The sequence below is a fragment of the Malaclemys terrapin genome, chromosome 4, assembly GCF_027887155.1.
Source record: "Malaclemys terrapin pileata isolate rMalTer1 chromosome 4, rMalTer1.hap1, whole genome shotgun sequence".
In the NCBI taxonomy this organism is placed as follows: domain Eukaryota; kingdom Metazoa; phylum Chordata; order Testudines; family Emydidae; genus Malaclemys; species Malaclemys terrapin.
In genome coordinates this window covers 121,120,537-121,134,088 of record NC_071508.1, presented here as the reverse complement: position 1 = coordinate 121,134,088, position 13,552 = coordinate 121,120,537, and the positions used below count along the sequence as shown (strand labels likewise).

At 41.9% G+C, this 13,552-nt stretch overlaps 1 protein-coding gene across 2 annotated transcripts in view; it reads left to right on the top strand.

The window, feature by feature from the left end:
• The first annotated feature begins 326 nt into the window (after positions 1-326).
• Positions 327-13,552, top strand: part of FOXN3 (forkhead box N3) — a 301,624-nt gene continuing 288,398 nt past the window's right edge. For both annotated transcript variants that reach the window (XM_054025439.1, XM_054025442.1), the window contains exon 1: positions 327-464. The gene's annotated coding sequence lies outside the window, so the exon portion shown is untranslated. The remainder of the gene's footprint in view (positions 465-13,552) is intronic.

Genomic DNA, 13,552 nt, shown 5'->3' with positions numbered 1-13,552 from the left:
AATAAAATTCAGATCTGTATTTAGATTTGGGTTCACACTCTACCCTCTTCCTCAAAGTCTGGACTATTCACAATCAGATCAGGTCCATCTCTAACATAATTTTTAATGTTACAGAAGACATACAGCAGGCAGTGTTTATGTGACTGTGTTCCCCACTGGGTGCTGGCAAGTGAGACAGAACAATAAACATGATCTTTATTCTGCAATACAGTTTGTGAGACTCTCTATTAAGTTGAGCACTAGGACCCAGCAGAAAGTTTCCTTATTTCTGTGCTTTTAGCAGTACCTCTGACACAAGGATAGCTCAGTGAGCATGGAGTCTGGGTTATGGCTGCATTCTGTCTATAGGGATCATTCCAAATATTGAACAAAACCAGAATGGAAGGATTAACTGTGAGAATATAACATACCTGCAACAGCAACTAATGCAGAAGGAAGCAAGAGCAAAAAACAAAGATTAAAAGGTAACTAACATGGTTCTCATTTCCTGTCTTTTAATCTTTGGCTCAGTGTTTAGTATTGTCATTAGAAGCCTATAAATGTTCAGGCAGCTGCATTGGTGCACACTTGGATTTTTAGGTTTTGTTCCCCCTCCCCGGAAAAAATATACCATCTGCTTCTAAATGGATATACTGCATGCAGCTTAAACTGTAAAAGGATGCAGGATGGACAGTAACCTCATCCAAATTAGTTTAGTTCCAAAAGTAAGTTCATATAAAAACAAAACAAACAAAAACTTTCTGCAGGCATTTAGTTGCTAAACCTTTTTGCTTCATCTGTTGTGGAAAAGCAGAACTTGCTTGATGTGGTGAGATAATTGATGTGTGTTTGTTAATAGCTTTCTAAGCTACATTGAGAATTAGTTATGAATAACAAAAAATGTTCAAGGGCCTGATCCCAGGCAATCTTTACTCAGGCAAAACTCCCATTCACTTCAAGGACTTGCAGGACGGGGTTCTCCTAATTTTGCAGTTCTGCTCATTTTGGTAGTTAACATTATCGATGGTCACTCAGCTCTGTTGTTTTAACCAAATTTTCAGATCTGTGGTTGCAATTTGGATCAAGCTTCAGATTAATCAACTGTTCTGAGTTTTTGTTGTTTTTTTTTTTAGATTCTAAATCAGAGATTAATAATATTTGGGGTGAAACTGCCAGGCCAGAGCTGTTAAGAATTTTCTCCACTTTTTGCTCACAATACAGAAAGATATTTTTGGAAAATAAAGCATTTTCCCCCAGCAACTCTAAGGCCAAATCCTACAAAGCTGCTGAGCATCTCTGCTGAGTACCTTCCCCTGACTTCAGTGGGTTTTAATAGAAACTGAGCACATCACAGGATTGGACCCTTAAATTGCAGGGTGTTTTGTTTCATTTTAGTGTTAATAGGCTGAGTGTTGATAGTTCTCAAACACAAGCTGTGCTTCGGGAAAGGCATTTGAGAGCTGTTGGGATGGATGATGATAATAATTTAAAAATGCATCAAATTTGAAAGGAATAGGCTATTTCCAGCCTCCATGTGGAGATTGTCAGAGCCAGTGTGCTTCCAGTTCATTGACACAGTCATTTCACTAATGTTAGGCAGACACCCTGTTATATTTCTTTTGTTCCTGTGTTTCACTCATTTTTAGATCACTGTTTTATAGAGAAGCCCAGTTCATACTTTACAGTTTGTATATTGGTTTTATACACACACACACACAAACACACACAATGATTCATCAGTTGTGTTAAGAGAGATTTGTCAAAGCTATTCGGAGAGGTATTTTCCTACTTTCTGATTAGCTTCCTCTTGCCTGCCTTTCTGCAATATTGACTTCTAACTTAGTTGGACTTTTTCTTAGGTTTATTTCTTCAAAATATATATGTGATTACTCCCTCCATAAAATAAGCCTCCTGCCTCTCCCCCACTCCCCCAACATAGTTGTTAGACTGTGGTCAGCTTTTGTTTGTATTATCAAAATATTTCTGTAAAATTCTATTGTTACTGCAGTATTGTGTTATACACAATTCAGTTGACCGAAACTTTAATTGCAGAAAACAATGTTATGCTGTAGTATCAATTATGTCACACCAGACCTTTTCTTGGGCGGGTAGTGGATAACTGGATTTCTTAATAAAATGATTACATTAGAATTTTTCATGCACAAAATATTTACACTGTGAGAGGGTAAATCAAAAGTAAAAATGAATAAACAATTAAGATGAGTTTGTGCAGTATTAAAAAACATGGCAAGGCAACTGTTAGGAGCACAATGAATTCGGCAGCAAAACCCTGTTTTTCTTTCAGTATCTCATGCAGTAGCCAGCAAACTCTGTAAAGTGTGATCTCTTTGCAACTGAAAATATAAGGCCTTCCAACGTTTGCAGCCTAAGCATTACGTGTCATTAAAGTAGCTCTCTTGTAAAAGAGGGACTGTCCCAGGAGCTGTAAAATCTATAAACACTTTTCTGATTGGCTTAAAAATTTAGACACAGGAAGTGGATGGTATCTAATAACAGACAAGTGGAGACATTGTTGTCATGGAAACTGGGAAGACTACCCCCCATTTATTTAAAAAAAAAAAAAGCCTGCATGTCATCAGAAATGCCTGCAGAACATGTTGGCTTCTGCTGCCTTTCCCACAGCATCTGTTGAAACCTGAGAATGTGCCTGTCAAATCAAGGTCATTTTACAACAAAAACTGCACTGTCTTCCGTATTTCATATCTATATTTCAGTTCAGATTTTTGAAAGAACAAAGAGTTAAGGGAATCAACCTGCAGTCCTTACTTAGGCAAAACTCCCACTGATTTCAGTGGGAGTCTTGCCTGAGCAAGGCCGGAGGTATAGGGCCCAGAAGATGCTTCTGCTGAAGTTTCAGGTTCCATATTGTGAAAAAGCTAAGACGAGAGGGGCTGAGAAAAAAAGTATGTGGGTGACTATTATTTTAACTTGCTACTGGGCCCAACTAATTCCTTGTGTAGCGCCTGTGGCTTCCAGAGGTGTTATAACAGATTAATTGGGCCCATTTTATAGGTGCTGGAACTAAGGGTGCAGTGGATTCCATTATATACAAGGCTTATAGTTTGGTTCAATGTCTCTCAGCGCCTCCACTATAAAAACTGTTCCAGGGCCCGTTTGTCATCATTAATTACCATAATATGTTAAAAGATTATTATTTAAATTTGAATGTCACATCTCTCCTTCATATCTTGGGGAAAAAATCTTGAATGAATAAGTGTCAACTGATAACATTAAATAATAGTTTCTATTGGAGCCTCTGTTTGCTTCAGGAACACGGTGAAGGTAACAACTGAGACACGAAAGAAAAACATATTTCATGAGCGGTGAATATAGCATGGGAAAATAAAGACTGATAATAAACAGCTACAATTATTATGGTTAATTAAAGTTTTACTTTGCTGGACTTTTGAAAAGTTTCTTGTGTCTGAGAGGGAAGAGCCATTTTGCTTTTAAAAGCTTAACTGGAATCTTTCACGGCAAACTCACAAGAAAGATTTTTGGGAGGGGTTGATTCCCCCTCTCCCCTTGGGTAGCTGATGCTGATCTCAAATGTTTCCGACAGAAGAACATTTCTGAGTATTTATTACATTTGCTCCAAAGCATTTAATTTTGGTGTTCCCTTAGATCCTCGTTTAGCAGTGTTATCCTTATCAAATGATTAGTGTAAAACACTTGAATGCTTCACCCTCAATATAAATCATCAGTTTTGAAAGCTACTACAATGACTAGTCTGACCTTTGTTTTCTCTTTACTTGCATATTTCATCAGTTTTTAAGGAAAACTAGCTGACTGCTGAGCAGTTCTTATAGCTTTAGGGCCAGATCCGAGTTGATAATAAGCTGAAGGTGCTCAGAATCTTGCAGGAGCCACTCTGCACCTTCCAGGACCGACCCTTACTTTCTGAAAAACAAAGGGCTGACTCATTTACATTAAAGCCAGAGCAGTGTATTAAATCAATGCAAGTGTAATGTACTCCCACTTGAACACCCCTTCATGCTGCCAGAGGGGTTTACAATGGCCTGAGTGCAAATAAGAGTCGGCCTCCGAGAGTTCTAGAACTGAAGCATGTCAGCTTATCATGAAAACATTGGTTCATGTACACTTTAGAAAAGTCTTTGAGATTTGGATAATTGCATACTTTTATCCAGCTCATAATTAATTAGTCAGATGTTGCTTTTAATTGAGTGGAACTTAAATGAAGAATGTGAGGCTTAATGGCAAAAGTGTTCTCTCTTCTAGCAAAGAATTTCCTGTTGTCAGGAGCTTTCTTATCTGTAGGAACGTTCATTGGCAGGAAATATGTCAGTTACTTGTTTTTACAAAGTGAAGGAAATGAACTGGATTAGTTAGTTGCTTTCTCTATTCAGCCTTCATTCTTCATGGTCCCTGATGTTTGTGTAGCAGTATTTATCTCTGATCAGTTTAGTTTGTAAAAGTTTTATTACACCAAACACTTATCAGTACTCTTTGACATGTGAATTGCAAGATACAATGGGAAGCAAAATTATATTTGGTTTTGTCAATCCACATTTCCTCCACCCTGCTCCCCTTTTCAAAAGTGGACTGTAAAACTGAATGTATAAATTGCCTGTTTGCACGCAGAAGTGGTATTTGCATGTGCAAATTGGGTAACTAATTTCCTGAATAGTCAGTTTGCATTCACAGATTTTTTTTTCATATAAAGGCCAATTTCTGAGGGCATAAAGTTGTAGATGAATTTTACTAATTGTCCTTTGCATTTCTAATCCACCTTCCACTCAGGGATCACCAAACACTTTACAAACATGAATACTCACAACACATGTGAGGCAGGGAGATATTATCTCTATTTTGTAGATAAAGAAACTGAGGCACAAAGTGGTCAGATGACTTGTCCAAAGTTACAAAGCAAGTGATTGGCAGAGCTAGGAAGAGAACTCAGATTAAGTCTCAGGTTTAGGAGTCCACCTTCCAGTGTTGGCTCTACTGCCATCCATAAACCCTGGAAGCACCAAGTGATTTTAGGTGCCTACATTTTTGCAGGTAAACTTCCCTAGGCCCCTATGTTACAGCCTCATTCGAAGCATCTGGACACCTAGCTCCTGCCTAAGATCCAGAGCAATTCACAAACCAGGTGAAGATAGGCATTTAGCTTCCTAAGTTGTCTCTGGGTCCAGATCTGGTAGGTATGCTCAGAGGCCACCTGGTCTGGAATGCGATGTTATGTTATACAGCTGAAAATGTTTCTCCTGTTCCAACTTTACAACCCCTTTTCCCCAAGGTTATCTTTTTTTTTCTGCTTTCCCTCTTTACTTATGTTTGTTAAATAAAGTAAATGGATTTGAAAAACAAATGTTCTTTATTGAGTAGAAGCAGTGGGCTTGGGTGGGGGGTTGGCTTTACAGGGACAGTGATACAAGTCAGGTGAAGGTTTGGGAAAGCACAATGAAGACAAGCAGCTCACATTACTATGACTCATTATTGAAATGGTTTTTCAAAGCCTCGCGGATATACAGCGCACCTTGCTGTGCTCTTCTTATTGCCCTGGTGTCTGGGTGCTCAAAAATGGCTGCCATGTGATCTGTCTCAACTGCCCACCTTTGCAGAAAATTTCCCCCCTTTTTTTCACAGATATTATGGAGCACACAGCAGGCAGCTATACCCATGGGGATGTTCTCTTCACTAAGGTCCAACTTCGTTAGTAAACTTCTCCAGCATCCTTTCAAACAACCGAAGGCACATTCAACCGTGCTCTGCACTTGCTGAGCCTATAGTTGAAATGTTCCTTACTGCTGTCCAGATGGCCGATGTATGGCTTCATGAGCCATGGGACCAAGGGGTAGGCTGGGTCCCCCAGGATAACTATAGGCATCTCAATGTCATCAATGTTCATTTTGTGGTCTGGAAAGAAAGTCCAGGATTGTAGCTTTTTGAACATACCTGAGTGCCTAAAGATGCGCGTGTCACGAACCTTTCCTGACCACACTACACTAATGTTGGTGAAACGCCCCCTGTGATCCATCAGCACTTGCAACACCATTGAAAAGTATCCGTTTTGGTTTATGTACCCTTTGGCAAGATGGTCTGGTGCCAAGATGGGATATGTGTGCCATCTATCGCCCCACCACAATTAGGGAACCCCATTGTGGCAGTACCATTCACTATGTCCCCCAGACTCACTACCCTTTGTAGCTGAAGTCGATTAATGGCCCTGCACACTTGGAGCCCAGCATCTCCAACGGTTGATTTACCTAATCCAAATTGATTCCCCATTGACCAGTAACTGTCTGGCATTGCAAGCTTCCAAATAGCAATCGCCATTCGCTTCTCCACTGTCAGAGTAGCATTTTTGTGTTGCTAAACTGCTGGGCAGGGGAAAGCTCTGCACACAGTTCCTGGAAGATGGCCTTCTGCATTTGAAAGTTCTGCAGCCACTGCTTGTCCTCCCATACCTACAAAACGACGTGGTCCCACCTGTCAGTGCTTGTTTCATGGGACCAGAAACGGTGCTCAACAGAGTGCAGCTGCTCTGTGACTGCCAGCAGCAACTGTGAATTGTTTTTTTCAATGGCTTGCAGCAGGGCAGCTTTCAGGACATCGCTATATTCCGTGCAGCAGATCCTACTTTGGCTCCGGAAATACTGCAGGAGAAGGCGCAAAGTGTTTGAGATGCTCATAGCAAAAGTGCACAACTGAGCAGGCTCCATGCTTCTGGGGTTATGACGTACACGCGGCGGTTTTAAGGCGTGAAAACCACTGGATTGTTTCCTGTTAATATGAGGGAGGGAGCACAGTGCATCATGGGATGCCGACGCAATGTTCCCATTCTCCCCTGCGACAATGTTTTGGTCCCATGAGGCATTGCACAAACTTCCCAAAACACACTGCGTCAAGTTGCACTTTGGGATAGCTACCCACGATGCACTGCTTTGTGCATCAATGCAGGCACTGCTAGTGAGGATGCACTCCATCGAGACAATGAGCATGGTGTGGCCATGCACAATCGAGTTAATTAATTCTGAGGCTTGAGGTTGAATTAGATAAAGTCAACTTAATTTTGTAGTGTAGACAAGCCCTGAGATGGGGCTCCTTCAATCTCTCCTGCTGAAGCTGTTCCATGGTGCATAAATAAAGGTGATTGGAGCAGAGGAATCAGACCTGGGATCTCTCACCTTCCAGGTGGGTGCTCTAATCACTGAATTTCAGTCAATCCCACCTGTTCTCTCTCTCTCTCTCTGTCCCAATTATTATTCCATTGTGGATAAATACTTAGCTAGTCATTGGACCTGAGAGAGAGAGAATGGTCTCTCCCAGTATTCCAATTTACAGTGTAATTGGGAAAAATATCCACACCAATAGAAAACAACTGGAGGTACCAAAAATTCAGATTAATTTCCTTTTCTGAGCCTCCTCCAAGTCTGAAGTTGTTGGAATCCCAGGTTACAGACCAGTGATAAAGTTGAGATTCAGCTGTAGGTTTGGATTCTATCCCCACCCTGCAGAGTTAGGGGCAGTGAGAGAGTGTTCAGATCCATGGATTGGGTTCAGGTCTTTATCTATTAATAACTAGACATTTAGGAAAAAACACATTATTTTCAGCTATTGGCTAACAAGGAGTATTTACAGTATTAAGCGGAACTTTCTGATTAACACAGAACAGTTACATAAGATTATAAGAAACAATCTAGTACACTAACACGGTTCAAGTACTAATTGTTGGATTAGATGTTTTGGCACTAAGTGTAATTCCTAATGGATGAGGTTGCCAGAACTGATGTACTACCTAGAAATTCAGCATGGTACTAAACAGTAAACAGAGACTGTCCTGCCTTATATTTGTATTTGCAAGTTTGACTTTAAGCACAACACAGAATGAGAGAAAACTGCAACTTTGACCAGGATTTTAAAATATGTCTAATGCATGCATATTTGGCTTATTACTGGCCCTCCTGACTAAGCCTTAAATAGATTCCAAAGTCTAGTCTCCTTAATAATAATACAATTAATAAAATAAAGTGAATACAATAAAATAAAATAAAACAGCATCTAATTTAAATGTAAAAATAATTATCACAGTTTTCAAAATTGACTGCTGTAGTTGATTTTGGGGATGCAACTTGAAACACCTTAATAGGGCCTGATTTTTGGAGGGTGGGTGCTTGACAAATTCTGAAAAGCAGGGTCCTTTTCAATGTCTCAGGTTGGCTGCCCAGAAACTGAGGCACCCAAAATCACTAGCTGTTTTTGAAAATCTTGCTCCAAACGTCACTCTTGCTCTCTAGCTGCATGTATTAGCCCCCATGTGACCACATACTATAATGCAATTGCCTTCTCCTCTACCTTTTCTCCCACCCTTCTGTTAATATTATTATTTGTATTACAGTAGCACTTTGCAATGCCAGTCAAGGACCAGGACCCCGTTGTGCTAAGTGTTGTACAAACACAGAGCAAATGGAAAGTCCCTGACATATTTTATTGCCGCCTTCTGTTTGGTCTTGTCCTATTCTAGGGCCCAATCCTACAAAAACGTACTCCTTAGTATAGCACTTAATACTGTGAGCAGTCCTATTGGCTTCAGTTGGGCTGCTCACTGTAGTAAGCACTATGGTTGTGTTTTGCAGGATTGGGCCCTCAAATTGCAAAGTGCCTCATGGCAGAGAATCTATATTTATAGGAGCCACACAAATCTACGGTGCTATGTGAGTAGTAAAATAATCTTCCTTGGGAGTTATCTCTTGTATAAACTGATTGTTTTCCTCTGTGATGTCCAGACGAACTGAGATGTTCTAAAAATGTTTCCAACAGAAGATCAGCATCAGCTATCCAAGGAGGCAGGGAATCAACTCCTCCCAAAAGTCTTTCTTGTGAGTTTGCTGTGAAAGATTCCAGTTAAGCTATTAAAAGCAAAATGGGTTCTTCCCTCTCAGACACAAGAAACTTTTCAAAAGTCCATATCAATAGTGATATTGAAATGCCACTATATGTCTCTGAAATAAACCCCAGATTTTCAAAACGGAGTGCTTGAAGGTGGACTCATAGAACCATATTTAGGCACCGAAATAAGTGACCTGATTTTTTTCAAAAGTGCTGAGAGCAGGCAGCAGTTCCCAGCCATGGAATCTACTGGATGTTCTGCACTTTTGAAATCCCCATTTATATAGGTGCCTGACTTCATAGTCCTGTTTTTAAAAATCTTGGATTAAAAAAATATAACATGAGCACCTAATGATAAATCTTTTCATGGCAGTATCTTTGCATGATCACTTTGCCTGAGACCCAGAAGGTCTGTAAGGTCCAGTCCCACCGAATTCCCAGTTTTCCCTTTGACGCTATCTGTGGCCTGTGACAAGTCATTTCTGCTTCCTAGGGATAATGATACTTACCTTCTATGTAAAGTGCTTTGAGATGTACTGTTGAAAAGCACTATATAAGAATTGGGTATTATTATTATTTTATTATATCTGTGCCATAGTTTCCCTTGTGTAAAATGGGAATAACAAAACTTGATGCCTGTCATCATCTTCTGTCTTGATTATTGCAAAATCCATTTCTCCGGCCTTGATAAATGCATCGTTGCCTTGTTCATATCCATTCAGAATGCTGCTGCAAAGATCATTTTCCTAGACCGTCACTTTGATCATGTCATCCCTCTTCGGGTTCCCCTTCTCTATCACATACGCTGCCTGTCTTCAGTTCCAAGGCCCTTCACAGCCTCTCTTCACCCTACCTATCATCTCTCACTTGCTATCAAGATGTTGATTCCCGCCTCCAGTTGGCCCATGCTGCCAGCCTCCATTGCCCGGTTGTTAAATTTTCAGACACACACCTTTGTGCTTTGCTCATGCTGCCCCTCATGCTTGGAAGAAGTCCCTCATAAATATCCTCAAAACTACTGCTTAGTGTTCTTTGAACCCTGCCTTTCAACTTTTCTTTTCTATGATGTCTGCAAAAAAATTGAGAACTGTTAGGCTGCTAGTGTGCTGACATCATTGCCCATCATGCTGACCAATGTTGTCTAATTGTTTCCTTGTACTCCCCCATCAGCCTGTCTGTATCCATCGGCTGTCTTTTGTCTTATATTTAGATTGGAAGCTCTCTGGGCTTGGTACCAGCTTTTTGTTCTGTGCTTGTACAAAGCCTAGCGCAATGGGGTCCTGGTCCATGACTAGGGGTCCTAAGTGCTATAGTAATATAAATTAAATAATAATTTGTAAGACCTGTGAGATATGTGGATGGAAAGAGAAATATAGATGATGATGATTTTATTTATTGTTTTGCTCCAACTAGGACTGCTGGCCTTGTGACAGTTCAACCATTAGATGGTCTTACCTTTAGGTGGAACAAGGCCTCTATTCTGTAAGGGCACGCAGGGTGATTCTGCTCCAATGGCTGTGCTGGGGAAGCTCCTCCCTTTCCCCCAAATCCACATTTGCTGTAGGGTAATCTTCTAGTTGCTAACGCTCTGCCTCCTTTCTCTGACTCTGCTTCATTGCATAGGCATTGCATAGGCATCCATTCTGGTTCATGAGTTCTTTAAAATGTATTCCCTGGGTGACTGGCATCAGTCAGCCAGGAAGGAAGGCACCCCCTGCATTAGGACACTGTGGATATTGGGACTCTGCTGCTGCTCAGATTGAGTTCTGGGTCCCTCAACTTGAACCTAATTGCACAATACTTACCAGCCGCAGATACTCCTCCACATCGTATTCATGTCATCTGAGCTACTTATCATGGCTTCAAAGACAATATACTAGATTTCTTAACAAATTGAGTTTAAGAACAAGACAATCCAAGCTAGGCTTTGAAAAGCAATTCACAGACATTCGCTTTATTGTTAACTGCTGCTTGCACAATAAAATATTAGTAGCCACTCTTTTTTTTTTGCCTTCCTGTAGACCATTGATCCTACTGCAACAGAACCTAGTAATAACCTTACTTCCGCATTGGCCCTGCCTGGTATCTTGAGTTCTCCATGCCCTAGGTAGCTCTGCGACTCCCTGATATGGCGCAGCTTCTTTTTATGTTTGGCTTTGCACAGTGACCAACCTTTCCCCTGGATACGTCAGCTTCCAGCGTGGCCAGTATATGCAGCCTTCCCGGCCTGATCCATCCCCTGAGAGTCTCACTGTACATTATTTCTCTTAGTAGCATCCTCCCACTGTGAATTTCAATGCTGGCTGCACTTGGTGTGAAAGGGAGCATAAGAGATGTGCCCAAACTAGGGTCCCAGCTTTCCCAAGGCTCAGGGTTGTTTGGAGCAGGTACATCTCTACAAGTTCCCAAGAAACTGGTTAATATATTCATTTTAACCCTGAGATTTGTAAAGCTTTTTGGGAAGGGTTTCAAATATCTCAATCCTGTTTTTTAACATTATCTTTACTGGGTTTTTCTAGCTTCATGCTTTACAGAGAGAAACCATATTTTAATAATTCTCTTATATACTTTTCACTCCATTAACGTTTTATCATTCTAGCATTGTGCATATGGCGAACTCCTTAATCTGCTCATTAGGGGCCTAATCCTGCTTCACACATGCACCTGCCTCCAGGTGTGGAAGTCCCTAAATGGAGCTGCAATTTTGCTTTTTGGACTGAGGAGAGTTTTTTAGATTAGATCAGGGATCTCAAACTCAAATCACCACGAGAGCCACATGAGGACTAGTACATTGGCCTGAGAGCCCCACCACTGACACCTTTTCATATAAAGGTACAAAAGCCACCCCGCCCGCTGCTCCCGGCCCCACCCCCACTCCACCCATTCCATGAGGCCCTGCGGCACCTCTTCCCACCCTGCCCCGCCCCCATTCCAACCCCTTCCTCAAATCCCTGCCTCTTCTCTGCCTCCTCCCCTAAGCGTGCGGCTCCCTGCTCCTCTCCCCTCCCTCCTGGAAAGCGGTAAGCACCGCCAAACAACTGTTTGGTGGCAGGAAGCACCTAGAGGTAGGCACAGGAGCGGGGATGCAGCACGCTGGAGCGGGGGGGTAGCGGGTGAGGGGAGTTTGGCGACCTCAAGAAATAACTCTGTGGGATGCATGCTTGAGACCCCTGGATTAGATTAAACAAAACGTGTGTGTGTGTGGGGGGGGGGGTGTTTGGGTTATGATTTTTAAGAAAAGGAAATGTACTTACTGCTATCTTAGTGTGTTTATTAAGGGTCGGGTTGTAACTCACAAAATAAAGGAAATAGTTAAGTGTCAGACCTCCTTGACTCTGTGAAGCCATCACAAAATGTACCACTAAGGGCCTGATTGTCTAAAGACTGTGGGGTTATTTCTGATGTCACTTGCATCATTTTCACTCCATTGTATCATTGCTGATTTCAGTACTGATTTATACCGGGGCTAAAATGCTTGCCTAATCTGCATGTACATTTATTATGACTGCACGTGCTTCTGTGTACAGACAGCCAGTTAAGAGTTGCACAGTCATGGTAACTGAGCATGCAAGTTTGGTGCCCTAATTCACACCTCTGTTTTTTTTAACGGCTCTTTGTACCTGCACCCCAATATGAAATCAGGCTTTGAACTTTTACAGTGATTTTCCTCATTTTCCTCATTATTATTTATTTATTATTCAGATGCTGAGAATATGCTTGGCACTTACCTAACACTTAGGCAAACTCCTTAACCCACTGGTTTTCAGCCTGTGGTCTGTGCACCCCTGGGGGTTTGCAGACTGTTTAAGATTTCCAAAGGAGTCTGCATCTCCATTTGTAAATGTTTAGGGGTCAGCAAATGAAAGAAGGTTGAAAACCACTTCCCTAGCCCAAAGAATATGCAGTTTAAGAAGACAAGGGCAGTGGAGGACTTAAAAGGTGATTGCAAGAAATTTCAACTGGAGTTGGTGGAGAAGGCAAGGCCAGGGAGGTTCAAAGAGGCTTGCTGATGTGGTCAGAACACAAGCAAGGAAGATGACTGTGTCTTGTGTGCTCTGGAGGGGGTGATGCTGGTGTCAAGGAGGCCAGAGATCAGGGGGTTACAGTAATAAAGACGGGAGATGAGGGGAGCCTGAATGAGGGTTTTAACCAGGTGGAAGAGTAGAAGGGGAGGGAGGCAGGGAAGAATAGCTCAGTGGTTTGAGCATTGTCCGGCTAAACCCAGGGTTGTGAGTTCAATCCTTGAGGGGTCCATTTAGGGATCTAGAGCAAAAATCTGTCTGGGGATTGGTCCTGCTTTGAGCAGGGGGTTGGACTAGATGACCTCCTGAGGTCCCTTCTAATTCTAAGATTCTAAGGCCTGGTCCACACTAACCCCCCACTTCGAACTAAGGTACGCAAATTCTGCTACGTTAATAACGTAGCTGAATTCGAAGTACCGTAGTTCGAACTTACCGCGAGTCCAGACGCGGCAGGCAGGCTCCCCGTCTATGCCGCGTACTCCTCTCGCCGAGCTGGAGTACCGGCGTCGACGGCGAGCACTTCCAGGATCGATCCCAGAAGATCGATTGCTTACCGCCGGACCCGGAGGTAAGTGTAGACCTACCCATAGATCAGATCTCAGAAATAGTGGGCCAGATTCTCAGCTGGTTTAAATTGGCATAGCTCCACTGAATTCAGTGGAGTTACAATGATTTAT